At 29.9% G+C, this 15,326-nt stretch overlaps 1 protein-coding gene across 2 annotated transcripts in view; it reads left to right on the top strand.

Annotated features, from left to right (window-relative positions):
* The window catches only part of LOC145328087 (uncharacterized), a 633,740-nt gene that overhangs the window by 538,783 nt on the left and 79,631 nt on the right, over nucleotides 1-15,326 (top strand). The gene's annotated exons all lie outside the window — the stretch shown is intronic.

Genomic DNA, 15,326 nt, shown 5'->3' with positions numbered 1-15,326 from the left:
TTTCTTGATAAAATATCACAGAAATGTAGCAATGCTGAGAAAGTTGAAAATCAATTGTGAAAAGAAATAGAGAAACTTCATTTTCTCTTTGTAGAGGGAAGAATTTTTGAAAGTATAGAGGGTGGAGTTTTTACAATAAGGGGTGTGGCAAGGAAACGACAAACTTTAAAATGGGAATAAAAGATAAAATTTTGTCATTAGTTTTAAAACTCTTCAATCAAAAAAGAAGGTTAAAGAATAAAAGAATGGCAAAGAAGAGGCAATTAATATTCTTTTTAGGAAATAAAAATGGTAAAAGCATAGACAAGTACAACAAGCTCCCAAGAAAATATCATAAGTAAAAAGTGATTTCCCCTCAAAAAAATATTTTTTTTTATTTTAACTACTTTTGAAAGAAGGTTCGACTCCCCCCTCCCTCCCCTAAAAACAGGTGTATTTATGTATGTGCAAGAAACAAAAAAAAATGGAGGTGAACCTAATAACAAAGATAACATCAAGAAATAAAGAAACAAAAGACCAACAATAAAAAAAACAACCAACTTTTCGAAGACAATCTACTGCCATTCTATGTACCCATAGGGAATTTTGTAAGAAAATAGTTAAAAGAGAATATTTATACATTCAAAAAATTCATACAACATGTTCATTAGAAGAACTCAATATTCTAATTATTTGATATTTATATTTCTTTGATGTGCTTAGCAAAAAAGTTCATTATAAATAAATGTTAGGATTTTAATCTGGTTTTGGTTGGTTTACATCCTGTCTATAAATCAGATAATGTGGGAATTTCGTCATTTTTATGGAAGTCCTAACAGTGTATGGTATTGAGTTGCTTCTGTTTATCTGCCAATTCATTCACCTTACTCTAAATATTAGTGTCACGTGCCAGATATAGCAGCAGTAGGTAACATTCTTAACGTCTCTTGTATGTCGCAGTGTGGGCCAGACTCGTGCTCAACACCTCCCCAACAGCAAGCAGGCAGGCTATCATGTACGCTAATGCCCTGAGTTATCAATAATACAAAGTAGAACGATGTCTGTCTGTCCGTCCGTCTGTCTGTCTGTCCGTCCATCCGTCCCTTAATATCTCGGTAACCACTGAACCGATCGGATTCTACTCTTCAGGGTATATACCTATTAGTCCTGTGGTGTTTTGAAGCCCCCCAAAAAAGGAAATTTCCCCCCCCCCCAAAAAAAAAAAAAAGTTTTCTGTGGAACATTACACTACGGGCAGCACCAGTATTACTTTTTTTAAAATTATCTCTTAAGGGAAAAAAAGCCCCTAGAGGCTAGAGGCAAAGCCGCTAGTTCATTTTATATTAAAGTTATTTTAAAGTTGATTGATTGGCAGATATATCCTAATTTTAAAGCAGTTGTGTTACTGAAATTGAAAATAATGAACGAGTCTAATATTCATAACAACTAAGTAGTTTTCCATAACTGTATTTAGTATTATACTTTTTACATTTTAAGGTACATTAACTTTCCTAACATCCATCTATCATTTATGTGATCAATTTTATATTTATTTCTATTCTCTTTCTATCTAACACTATTGACTGCGCAGCGCACCCTGCATTTAGGATAAAAGTCAATAAAACAGACTAAAACCATAGTAAACTTGGAACCTATGCGATGCTACCTTAAAATGAAGAACTCAATCGGTTCAGAATTTAGCAAGATCTTAATAGACAAACTAAAAAATTCTTAATACTTTATATTATTGAATTTATTTTAGTTTACAAAATGTCATTTAGGTTACTTTTAAAGTTTCATACATTAATGCGTTTTTGATTTTTTATTCTTATAAGTTATTTCTTATGTAATAATACTAACATTAATTCACTCAGATTTTTGGTCAGAAATTAGATACAAATTATTCAGGGAAACAAAGATATGTCATTTGTTAATGGAAAATTAGTGTTTCAATTTCCTTCACACAAGATTTTAAAGGTATGTACGTACGTTCTATGATTAATACGCCCTTAGATGACTATTGGGGCACTTAAAATCCTCTACTCTCAATTTTATGTTTAAAATATTTTTATTTAAGGTTTTTTAGGGACTATTTCTCTTGGAAGAGTGGAGGAACCCTCCCTTAAATACTTTACCCGAACCCATAAGATACTTCACTGTAAATTAGATCTGTATTAAACAAACAATTAGAAATATAGACATCCTGTTACTTTTATACAAGGATAGCATATTTAGTATTTACTAATAAATATTAATAATTTAGACTCACAAAATATTTTTTTTACACAAGAATAAATACGCAACATTCAGTTGTTTATCTATATTACCTGCCAAATGCTCTAGATCTTAATATTGCTTTATAATCTATTTCCATATCTTTGCATCCCTGTATATATAACATCAGATGAACTGAAATTTAATTTCCGAATGTGTACACAGTCTCCTCAGAGTTTCCTCGTCCTGACTCAATATTTACTTACTAGCTAAAAAACATCAAACTTCCAAAAAAAATCAAAATTTGAATGTATAAACGATTTATTCATCATACATTCAAAATTTTAAATTTTCAAATATTTATTTTTTAAGCTTTTTTAGCTAGTAGTAAATATTGAGATAGGATGAGGAAACACCAAGGAAACTGTGTAAACATTCGGAAATCAAATTTCAGTTCATCTAACATCAATAATTTATATCTTGGTCTTTCTGTCAATTTCAATTATAATTAGACTCGACTTCTTTAGCTGTGATATAACTTGAAAAATTAGGTCTGACTTTTCATTAATAAATTATTTCAATCGATGTGTTATTACTTGGATGTTGCACCAAATTTCATGTGCTCTAATAAATATATGCTAAAATAACGATACCTCCGATACCCCTCTTTACCGAATCCCCTCCCGTTCTACTTGATGAACGAATTGGCCTATAATTGAGGTCAATCTTAGCAACCTAAATTTACGACAAATTTTCCCCTGTCTATATATCTACACCACGTATTCTTAATACATTATTATTTCATTTCAAGATTAGTATCATTATTATTTTGATTATATTTTTTAGAATATCAAAGCTTCTCTGTAAGTTTTTGTATCTACATATGTTTATATAAACCTCTGTCTATTCCCCTAATGATCAACTCATTAGAAAATTAGAATTTGTCAACCATGAATCAGAAATACCTGCTATAAAATTTCTAGGGGTTTATTTTGATCCAGCTCTTAATTTTAGGTACCATATTAAACAATTAAATGCAAAACTTTCAAAATCATTGTTTGTTTTACGCAGATGTCAAAAAATATTATATCCTGAAGCAATGCGATCCTTATATTATTCAACTTTTCATTGTCACTTAATCTATGGAATTATAGCATATTCTTCAACATATGATAGCCTTATTAATGACATCTTTAAGCAACAAAAGAAAGCTATTCGATGTATTTCTAAAGCCAAATATAATTCTCACACAGGAATCTTATTTAAAAAGTTGGGTATTTTGCCATTTCCAGCACTTGTGGATTATTTCAAATTAAATTTTATGTATCTCTATATAAAGGATTTGCAGCCTAAATCATTTAGAATAAGCAATTATTGGACTTTGAATCAAGATAGAAATATTCCTTATGCTTTGAGAACTCATGCTGACTTTGCTATACCATTTTCCAGACTTGCACTAATTTCTAGATTGCCTTTTATTTCTTTACCAAAAACATGGAATAAATATGAAGAAATTTTAAAAGATCTAAAAAATAGGCCAAATCATAATTTATTTAAAAAACACTTGAAAAAAACATTGATTGAAAATATTGAAACAAACTGCAACAGACTTCTTTGTCATATTTGCCATTTAAATGCAATTTAAACTTATTGGTTAGAATATTACCTTAACTTATTTCTTGTCATTTTATTATTCTGTGATCAAAATTGTTTTAATTAGAAAGCAAAATTTGCTAGGTCTTAAACGTACTACATCGCCGTCAACTTCTTTTTTATGCTTTGTTGTAATCTTTAAAACTTTTTAACATTTAACCTTAAACCTTATTCTTTTGCTCCTGAGTTTTATAAAAAAAAAGCACTAAATTTTTAATTTTTCCATTCACTTAAGTACATCTGTATATTTTATATTTAGTTTTTTTGTATAGGGCTTGATCCTTTCACCGCACGTTCCTAGGGTTACTAATTAAAAATTGTTGACTTTATAACTTTAGCTTGCACTCTATGTTTGCGTTAGATCCTGCCTCTAGCAACATATTCTTATGTTTATTATTTAGTATCAATGATTTATATAAACTTATGCTATATGTAAATATTCTTAATCTGTCATTATCACTGTATTTTAATATGTTGACTGAAATAAATATTTGATGTTGATGTTGATGTTGAAATAGCATATTAAAAACTGTCTGTAATACGATACTGTATAGTTTCGTAGCAATATTGCAAACAAAACCTTTCTCTTTCTGTCTCTAAATCTTCCACTGTAAACCCTTAGGAAGTTTTAGCGATCAGGTTTTCGAGTTTTTTTTTAATTTTGATATTTAAACCTTTTTCTTAAATGTTCAAAAAAAGGAAAAAAATCTTTGAATTTTGTTGATATTTCTTAAAAACATTGAGAAAGAAAAATCGCCGAACTCAAAATCATTTGGGGAAAAAATCCACCAATAAAAACATCCAATAAATAAATAAGAATAAGAATAAACTTTATTTGAAGAAAATGGGGGAGGGGGAGGTAAGATGAGTAACTAATGAAGGAAAGAAGATTGAGTACTCTTAAAACCACCCCAATATGAGGAAGGGAATAATATCATCAACAAAAAAAAACAATTCTAAGATATTACTTATATATTGAAACTTATTTTATGTTTCGTAAGCGAAGCTTTTCAATAACTTTGGTCTTTACATCAAATACAAAAAAATGGATATTTAGATCCAATAAATAATTTTTCTTGGTCTTTTTTTGAGGGGGAGATGATTGGTAACCGCCTTTTTTTATTTTACTTTTTAAAAGAAAAGTTTATTTTTAATGAATTTTGAAATTTCTATGACTTCACAGGAATCAAAAGTGGTGCAAAAGTGGTACTGATTGGGCTTCGTCGATGGAGTTAATATTTTCTAGGGGTTATTTCTTTTAAGAGGGTGGTGGTACACTCCCCCAAATAGTTGTAACACTTCCTAGAACCTACATTGTAAAGGAGAACCATAATGGTTCAGCGGTTAGCGAGATCCTTCGGTGCACACAGACACACATCGATCCTGTTACTTTAGTATCAGGCTATAATGCTAAATATTATTATTGCACATTTCATAAATTGAATTAGTTTTTACGAAATATTTATGAGTAGTATTGTCCCTTTCTCTGTCGTCTAAACATGAGTCATAACATCATATTACATCCCATTTAGATAGATAGATATTTGATTCATATATAAGATAGAGATTTCTATAAATATACTTAAAAATAACAGGATGTATATCTTTTTCTCTGTACCGATACATACTGCTTACTATTAAACCTATATAGTTCTCCTTTACAGTGTGCTTCTAATAGATCCTTAAAAAGCTAAACAAAAAAAAAAGTTGTAGATAGATAGATACACAAAATTGGGGCCCCCCAAGGTGAGTCATACCAACCCATTCTCATTCATTCTTAATATTTATCAGAGATCTTTAGGGATAGGACATTTACTAAAAAAATATGTGCACATCCCAAATTATGATAAACAAAATTATCCTTTTTTTGTAGATAAAACTTAAATTTAAACACTGCTAGTTTGAGCTAAAAAACCAAGATTTTTAAAAAGTACCCAAAGTTGAAAAGTAAACTGTAATATCAGTGTAATTTACAGTCCATTGTCCCCTCCCTTCCTGATATTTATATAGATTGATGATCAACAAAACAACCCTCTAGGACAAGAACAACAAGAATGATTACTTGCCAACGCAGCAATACTTAATCAAATTTGTCTTTAAACTTAGATGAAAACGTCATCATACATACAAGCGAAACTTAACAAGAAAGATATTCTGAAAAACTTAAATATAATTAATTTAATTCAGAATGTTTAAATTGGAATGTTTAAGGAATCACCATGCAAAGTTTGGAATCAAAAGGACCATTCTTAAGAGCTATCACTTCACTTTTAAATAGTTAATTAAAATGCAGATTATATATTATATGTTTTCTTGACTTTCAAAAGGCATTTGACAATTGCGCTGCATAATTTTTATTCATAATATGGAATACACACTACATAAAAATGATTTTAAAAAATATTATAATAAGATCTTCGTTAACCTGAAACTAAATAAAAACTAGACCATTTCCTTACACAAAAACAATTTAAACAAATAATTTTTGGGTTTTCTTGGGGTAATGTGTTATCCTTATACGTATGAATTACAACGTTTCCCTTTGTAATACAAGAGACAAAATCATTTATTAGACTGTTGATATCTTCCGCATTATAAAAGTAACAGAATGTCTTTGAGTATGTTTTTTGTACAGAAGGATCTCGCTAACCGCTGGACCAAAATGGTTATCAAGTGCAGGGAAGGTTTATATCTATTCATGACTACAGTGCCCCTAGAGGCATCTAGGGACATAGCCACTAGTAAGAAGTAAAGATCTTTGTATGTGAACCTAGCAAAAGTGGCAAACTCAGATTATGACGTCTGTATTTGGTCAATGGTAAAATTTATAGTGGCCTCTCATTGGTTATTTTTTTTGACATCATAATCTGAGTCAGACACTTTTACTAGGTTCTTGTATGTTCATAAAGATCTCGCTAACTACATAACTGTATAAGTTTTACCTTTTGGTTTAAGGATGGATTTAGGCTATTTTATTATTTAATTTAAGTCTTCGGGTTATTTTAGGCTATTTTAATGTCTTTCCCTTCCCTAGTAGATAAAAGAACAGCTGCTATTAAATAAAAGGCAAAATGTTCAAATTTAAATACAAAAAAGATTTAGTATTAGATCATTTTTTACATCTTGTATGACTTTATTTAAATCTAGGTACACATATCAAATTTTATAACAAAAAAATCTTCTAAAGGTAATTACAAAAATCTCCCAACTTCTCTAAAATTAGATATTGGTCTATGTTTGTATCTGTCTATTGTAATGCTAAATTGGCAAAAAGATTGAGTCGAAGGGTAGAGAGGGGAATTATATTTTGGTGTTCTAAAAAACGCTTTTATATATAGGATCTATTTTAAAAATTTAGAACATCTATTTTTTCTTCCTTTTTGTTAATTATAAAAAAATGTTATCCTTTTATAAAAGTGACAGGATCTTAGTTTGTCTGTCTGTACTGAAAGATCGCGCTAACCTCTGAACCGATATGGTTGTCCTTTAGAATGTAGCTTCTTAAAGGTACTGGGAAGGTTTTTACCTATTTTTTTTGGTGGGTTGATTTTACTATTTATTTTTAATAAAAAATAGCGGATCAAAATCAACCCACCTTCACCTCAAGAGCCCCTTAAGGCCTCTAGAGACGTTGGCGCCAGTTTGAAAAAAGTATTACAAAAATCGTAGCAACAGACTCCTAAACCCTAGAGGCACAATACTTATTCCAAGGCTTATGATAGTTGCTTTTATAAGCCAAGGCATTCCTTTTACACCTACTGTATTCATTAGCAGATAAAACAAGTTTTTCACTGCATTATATAAACATATTTTGTCCATATAAGCAAATATCTCCGTTATATATATCCTTATTCTTACGTTTCATTACATTATATAGCGAGCCAAATCGGAAGTATATTTACAAATGGTAAAGGTTGCGTGATCTTTCAGATAGAAAATATAATATATCAAGCTGAAATTTCCTATTAATATTTAAGTTTTTCTGTCTTTATTTTTGCTGCATAAGATATCTTAAACAGAAGAATTCTCAATCTTATAAATGAATATTAGTACAGACGTGTTTTTGTTCAATTGCAAATTAATTTCAAAAATATATATGTATTTTATAATTTAAGGCATTTATATTTTTGTATATCGGTTTAGTAATTATCGAAATTTTAATCTTTAGACAAAAACCCTTATACATTATATTATAAAAACGTATTAAGTTGTTATTTAAAAAAAAAGAATAAAACAGGAAGTATAGAACGTGCTTAAATATGAATTTAAAAGATTAACCTTATGACAAATGACAGTTTTTTGTATAAAATATTTTATAAATAAAATCTTATAGTATATTATTTGTTTCATATTTTTCGTAGCGAAGCTACTCTATAATTTGAAATGTCCGTCTGTCTGTCCGTCTGTCTTAGTTTGGAGGAAACGTGATTTTCTCGGCTCCTATAAAAGATAAAAGGCTGAAAATTTTTGACAACATTCCCATTATTGAGGAGCACAACTAACTATAAAACATCATTGGCAGGTTTTAGGCTATTTTTGTAATTTTCACATTTTTCTCCATATCTTTGGTGTTAATGGTCCGTTTTCCAAAAAAAATTCAGTGTTAGATATCCTGTTAGACAAAATTTCCTGTTATTTCAAGAAAACAACTATGACGGTCAGACTACCTTTAAGCAGGTTTTAGGCTATTTTTGTATTTTTCACATTTTTATCCATACCTTGAGTGTTTATGGTCCGATTTCCAAAATGTTTTAAGTTATATATATTAAAATTAAATTTCCTGTCTTTTCAAGAAAACATCAATGGCGGTCAGACTGCTTTTTTGCATGTTTTTTGGCTATTTTTATATTATTCACACTTTTCCTCATATCTTTGGTGTTTATGGTCCGATTTTTATTTTTTTTTTTGTTAAAAATATAAAAATACAATTTCCCGTTGTTTTCAGCATCCAGTATGTAATTTACTTTGACCGTTAGTCTGTTATTCATATTCCTGATATATAAGTATTAAGAAATTAAAAACAAATGTTGAAAAGGTTTTGTGATTTTTTTCCTAATATATATGTTTACGACAACGAATCTTTAAATTCTTATACATATTTTTTGTGCTTCGCTACTTATGGATGTTGTCATTCTTGTTCTTTGTTATATTTATAATATAAATCTACAATGATTTGATTTTATTAAAAAAAAATTCGAACATGTGTTTTTAACTGATTGAATTTTATAGCCTAAATTTTCTCACATTAAGAATGATATATTTGGATTAGTTGGCAAAACAAGTCCAGTCTAATTGAAATAGATAAATAATAAATAGATAGATTGATTAAAAGATACGTAGATAGACCTGAAATAGATTTATACATCCTCATAATAAAGTAACAGGATGTGTATCTTTTTGTCTGTTTGTACCGAAGAATCTCGCTAACCGCTGAACTGATCGGGTTCTCCTTTGTAGGGTGGCATCTCATAGGTCCCGGAAAGGTTTATAACTATTTTGGGGGAGGGTACCACCACCCTCCAGAGAAATCACAAAATAATCGAGAAAATTTTAAATATTCTCGCTTTGAACGTAACATAGACAAATTATTTTTCTGATTAGATATTTGAAATAAAAAAAACATTTAAAGTGCAGCTAGAGGCCTCAGGGAGCGTAGCCGCTAGTTGTAATAAACTAGCGAATGCGCTGCATACATTAAGGGGATTTGTGTTCAAAGGGTTAGTGAGGCGCTGAAAAATAGACTAAAACCATCCCAAAATTTTAATCTTTAAGTTGAAGGCCTAAAAACATCCCAGGACCTATGTGAACCTTACCAGGAACGGAGAACTCAATCAGTTCAGTAGTTATCAAATTCTTTAGCTTCAGACAAAAGATCACTACTACTTTTTTGTTTTTGGGGGGGTTGGGGGTGTCCCACCCCCCAAGAAAATAGCCTAAAACCACCACAGGACCAGTAGGTATATTCCTTGAAGAGTAGAATCCGATCGGTTCAGTGGTTACCAAGATCTTAAGCTTCAGACGGACAGACGGTCAGACGGACAGACGGTCAGACGGACGGACGGACAGACAGTCATCAAGCTACTTTGTATTATAGATAGGATAGATTTTTAGATAAGAGATAGATAGATTTTCAAAGTACCATAGTTAAATTAAAATTAAATGTATTTGAAGTGTTATATTTTAGTTCTTATACGTAGTGAGAGACTGATTTATAGCTAGAGAAAATAGAAACATATACATGAGGAGCTCATACAATACAACTAATAGTGAGAGAATGATTTATAGCTAGAGAAAATAGAAACATATACATGAGGAGCTCATACAAAATAACTAATAGTGAGAGAATGATTTATAGCTAGAGAAAATAGAAACATATACATGAGGAGCTCATACAAAATAACTAATAGTGAGAGAATGATTTATAGCTAGAGAAAATAGAAACATATACATGAGGAGCTCATACAAAATAACTAATAGTGAAAGAATGATTTATAGCTAGAGAAAATAGAAACATATACATGAGGAGCTCATACAAAACAACTAATTTTGAGAGAATGATTTATAGCTAGAGAAAATAGAAACATATACATGAGGAGTTCATACAAAACAACTAATTTTGAGAGAATGATTTATAGCTAGAGAAAATAGAAACATATACATGAGGAGCTCAACAAAACAACTAATAGTGAGAGAATGATTTATAGCTAGAGAAAATAGAAACATATACATGAGGAGCTCATACAAAACAACTATTTTTGAGAGAATAATTTATAGCTAGAGAAAATAGAAACATATAGATGAGGAGCTCATACAAAACAACTAATAGTAAGAGAATGATTTATAGCTAGAGAAAATAGAAACATATACATGAGGAGCTCATACAAAACAACTAATATTGAGAGAATAATTTATAGCTAGAGAAAATAGAAACATATAGATGAGGAGCTCATACAAAACAACTAATAGTGAGAGAATCATTTATAGCTAGAGAAAATAGAAACATATACATGAGGAGCTCAGTCAAAACAACTAATAGTGAGAGAATGATTTATAGCTAGAGAAAATAGAAACATATACATGAGGAGCTCATACAAAACAACTAATAATGAGTGACTGATTTATAGCTAGAGAAAATAGAAACATATACATGAGGAGCTCATACAAAACAACTAATAATGAGAGAATGATTTATAGCTAGAGAAAATAGAAACATATACATGAGGAGCTCATACAAAACAACTAATATTGAGAGAATAATTTATAGCTAGAGAAAATAGAAACATATAGATGAGGAGCTCATACAAAACAACTAATAATGAGAGAATGATTTATAGTTAGAGAAAATAGAAACATATATATATATATATATATATATATATATATATATATATATGAGGAGCTCATACAAAACAACTAATAATGAGAGGCTGATTTATAGCTAGAGAAAATAGAAACATATACATGAGGAGCTTATACAAAACAACTTAAGGACTCTTAATTTAAAGAACAAAGCATTTATAAAACAATTTACAGTCCCGTCTGTCCATCCATATTGTTCATTTTGATATGTTAAAATTGTCCTATCAATTTTAAACTCTATAATCAAGTCCAGAAAATGTAAGACTGACCTTTAAAAGTATCCTGTATTTAACCAGTTTTGCAACAATTTTACTAACAATTTTATTTAGACTAATACATTTACATTGTGCTAATTCAGTTCTGGCACTCTATGCGTGATAATGTTTGTTTGTCAATTCGTTTCATAGCTTTGTTTATATGAATGTAGTCATCCTTGATAGAGTAAAAATATTGCCCACATGGCTGCATATCATTAGAAATCGTTTGCAGATTTTTAAAAATCTAGTTTGATGCTATATTTTTTTATTCCCAAAAATATTTTTCTCTGTAACTGAATGACCCGGAAAGGTTTGCTGGCGTCCTAGGTACCCTAATTTTTACTTTTCTTAAGTAACATTTAAAAAGCTAATCAATCTATGCCCTTCTATTTCTTCAAACTGATCATTTAGTTTAATTGCCTTCTATATTTGTTTCAAATGATATAAAATTGTATGTGGATTTGTGCTATTTTTCTTACCTCCTAAGCCTTCCCTTGGAGGCTAGGTATGGAGCAAAGAGAAAGATATAAATCAAAGCTGTATGTATACTCAAACTCCAAATATTAATCCAAATGCTATTTTTTTGCTCATCAAATTTGCTTTTATCATTTATGTAAGAAAACTTAAACTAACACTTTGGCATTAATTCCAAATGTAGAGTGTTTATTGAAAACTATAAATTAATTTTTGTTTTAGCAATAATTGGTATAATTGTAAGGGAAAAAAGGTTAATTTTGAAAAATGTGAAACATATTTTAATAATATTAGCCAAAACTTATTTAAAGATATCTTATCAACTTCTCACTTCTTATTATAGTTTATTGTTCTTGAACTGCAGTGTTCTTGAAATAAGGAGGAATTGATATTTTTTATCATTCTGGACAATGTTCCACGAATATATAAATAAAAATGATATGATTAATATAAGTTTTGGCTCCTTGTAATGTAATGTGATGCTATACATGATTTTTCAGTATAGCTATGAACCAGTTCCATTTATCCACTTATCCATCGGATACTTATTGGTTTTTAAGCCATGCTTGAAAAAAAATTTCGTCATTTTGTATTAACACTCTTTTTGTAATTCGCTTCAACATTAGAATTAAAGGATTTAAGCTTCTCCAAATCATTTCCTGATTTTTACAAGAAATACTTTTAATTTTAAGAATAATTCGATTCTATGTTTTATTTTTGTTAAAGCGATTAAGTTTGTAGGACATACAAGCTTAACATTGAAGCATTTAAAGGACGCCTGCAAGAAATACCACGCTTTAACTGCTAAAAGACTGCCACAAGTAGACCCAATACCCCAAATTTAAAGCCTTCAGCTTCAATAACAAAAAAGTTCTAGGCATTTCAAAATAGCATTTTATGTACAATGAAAATTTTGAAAGATTTACAATGCTTATAAAAGAAAAAACAATATTAAATTACGTCGCCTAGACACAAAATTATGACTTTATCTTTGTCAGAAACTTAGATTGCCGGTAACTGATTACATTTTTACAATAAAAACACCACATCTCATAGTCAAAATCCAGGAAAAAAATTCGATTTAAATTGCATTTTTAAACGAAAATCAAATGGAAACAAAGGGGGAAACTAAGACAAGCTCAGCTGTGATTGGTTGTTTAGCTGATTCAGCCTTCTGATTGGCTACAGTACACTCGGTACAACGCAAGTTAAATTTTAATTTTTTTTAATGATTTTGACTATAAAAATGGTCATTTTTATTGTAAAAATATAATTAGTTACTGGTTGCTTAAATTTATGACAAAAATAAGCTTATAATTTTGTTTCTAGGCCACGTAGTTTTATTTCAAAATTTCTAACATTAGCACTGCAATTCTTTCAAAATTTTCATTGTACATAAAATGTCATTTTAAAATGCCTAGAACTTTTTTGTTATAGAAGCTGAAGGCTTCAAATTTGGGATATTGGGTCTATTTGTGGCAGTCTTTCAGCAGTTAAAGCGTGGTATTTCTTGCAGGCTTCCTTTAAAGTAACCGCTTTGAGAAGATGAACTGAAAGTAGTTGCCGAATGTGTACGCAGTTTCCTGGGTGTTTCCTCATCCTCGCTCAATATTTACTACTAGCTACAAATCTTCAAACTTCCCTTAAAAAAATCAAAATTTGATTGTGTAAACGATTTATACATTATACATTATAAATTTGAATTTTTTAAATTTTGATTTTTTTTTTTTGAAGTTTGAAGCTTTTTTAGCTAGTAGTAAATATTGAGCTATGATGAGGAAACACTCAGGAAACTGCGTACACATTCGGCAACTATTTTCAGTTGACCTTTGAGAAGGTTTTATTGTGGACCTTATGCCATGCGCGAAAAGATTTATTTATAATCTGTATATTCTTAACTTTGGTTAGTTAAGATAAAATAAAACTCCTGTTTAGTTTAATTGTTGTATCATTTTAAACTATTAGATCTCCTTTTTTGGATACTAGCGGATTCGCCCCCAGCCTTTAGGGGCTTTGCCCAAGAGGTCATTAAAAAAAAATTTGAGATGCAACCACTAATTTCAAACTGATTTCTTTTATAAAATCAGGGGGATTTTTTGTTTTTTTGTTGGGGGTTGAAGGTTGAGGGTGTCCCCTTCCCCAAAAAATAGCCTAAAACCACCACAGGACCAGTAGGTATATTCCCTGAAGAGTAGAAACCGATCAGTTCGGTGGTTATCGAGATCTTAAGGGACAGACGGACAAACAGACATCAAGCTACTTTGTATTATAGATAACAATAACTCTTGTAGTGTATCAGAGCTAAATAAGCAGAACTTTAATCTTTAAGTCTAATCAAAATTGTACATAAATTTGTTGCAAAATTTCTATATGCAGGATACAGTAAAAGTGCATACTGTTATTCGTAGGATTTTATTAAAGAGATGCCGCGCTTATAAATTGTACTAAGTTGTCCTAGGAATCGTTGAATATAGATTAAACGTCTAAATTGACGAGATCTAAACGTTATGGATTGACCCACGTACAGACCCTTAAAAATGCATTTTCCATAATTTTATAATTTATGTATCTTGATGTGTAGTATTAGTCTTGAGACTCAGACCTTAGATATTATCCCAGTCCTTAAATATTATGATATAAAAGTAGTTTCCACAACATTAACCAATAAACCAGAAAGTCAGACAGAATAGGTTTTACCCACAGTGAGAAAAAAATGAAAAAAATTATGTTTTATTTTCCCCCCAGGATAATGGATATAGTATAGATGGATATATTGACAGGAAACATTTTTCGTCAATTTAGATTGATAATAAGGATATTATTTATTAGCCAGTTCTTTAATTCTGTAGGACGGGAGGGGATAAGATGAAGGAGATTTATTGATGGTATTGTAAATAATAAGCTCAATATTTTTATTGGTTAGGCGGGAGGAAGTGGTTAGAAATCTCAATATAGGTGTACCGTGTAATTTAACTGTAGTGCATTTGTTACTTCTTACTATATTTTTCCATAGTAGAATCTTCTTAAATTCTTATTACATATAATATTCCTCATACTCTTATTTATACTCCCAGATTTTTATATAGGTTTAGAAATAATTTCGGGTATAGTCCCTTTCATTGTACTGTGAAACCATACGAAACGCCCCTTAAACTGTTTTTAACCTATTTTTTAATCATATATCAAAAATATACTATGACACCAGTAGAAACAGACTGCAGAGCCCAAATTTGAATTAAGTCCCCAATAAACTTTTTTGGGGGGATTTAAAAATTAATTTTATATGTTGCTGTGATCATTTTGACGGAAGCAAAAGCAACTTTTAGTTTGGGGTTAAATTGTTTCTTACAGAACAATTTTATATGATTCAGTTTATATCAATACAATAAT

This window comes from Acartia tonsa, chromosome 9 (genome assembly GCF_053477335.1).
Source record: "Acartia tonsa isolate MP-2025a chromosome 9, ASM5347733v1, whole genome shotgun sequence".
Taxonomy (NCBI): domain Eukaryota; kingdom Metazoa; phylum Arthropoda; class Copepoda; order Calanoida; family Acartiidae; genus Acartia; species Acartia tonsa.
Note: the sequence above shows the minus strand (reverse complement) of the source record. Positions and strands in the feature narration are given on the sequence as shown.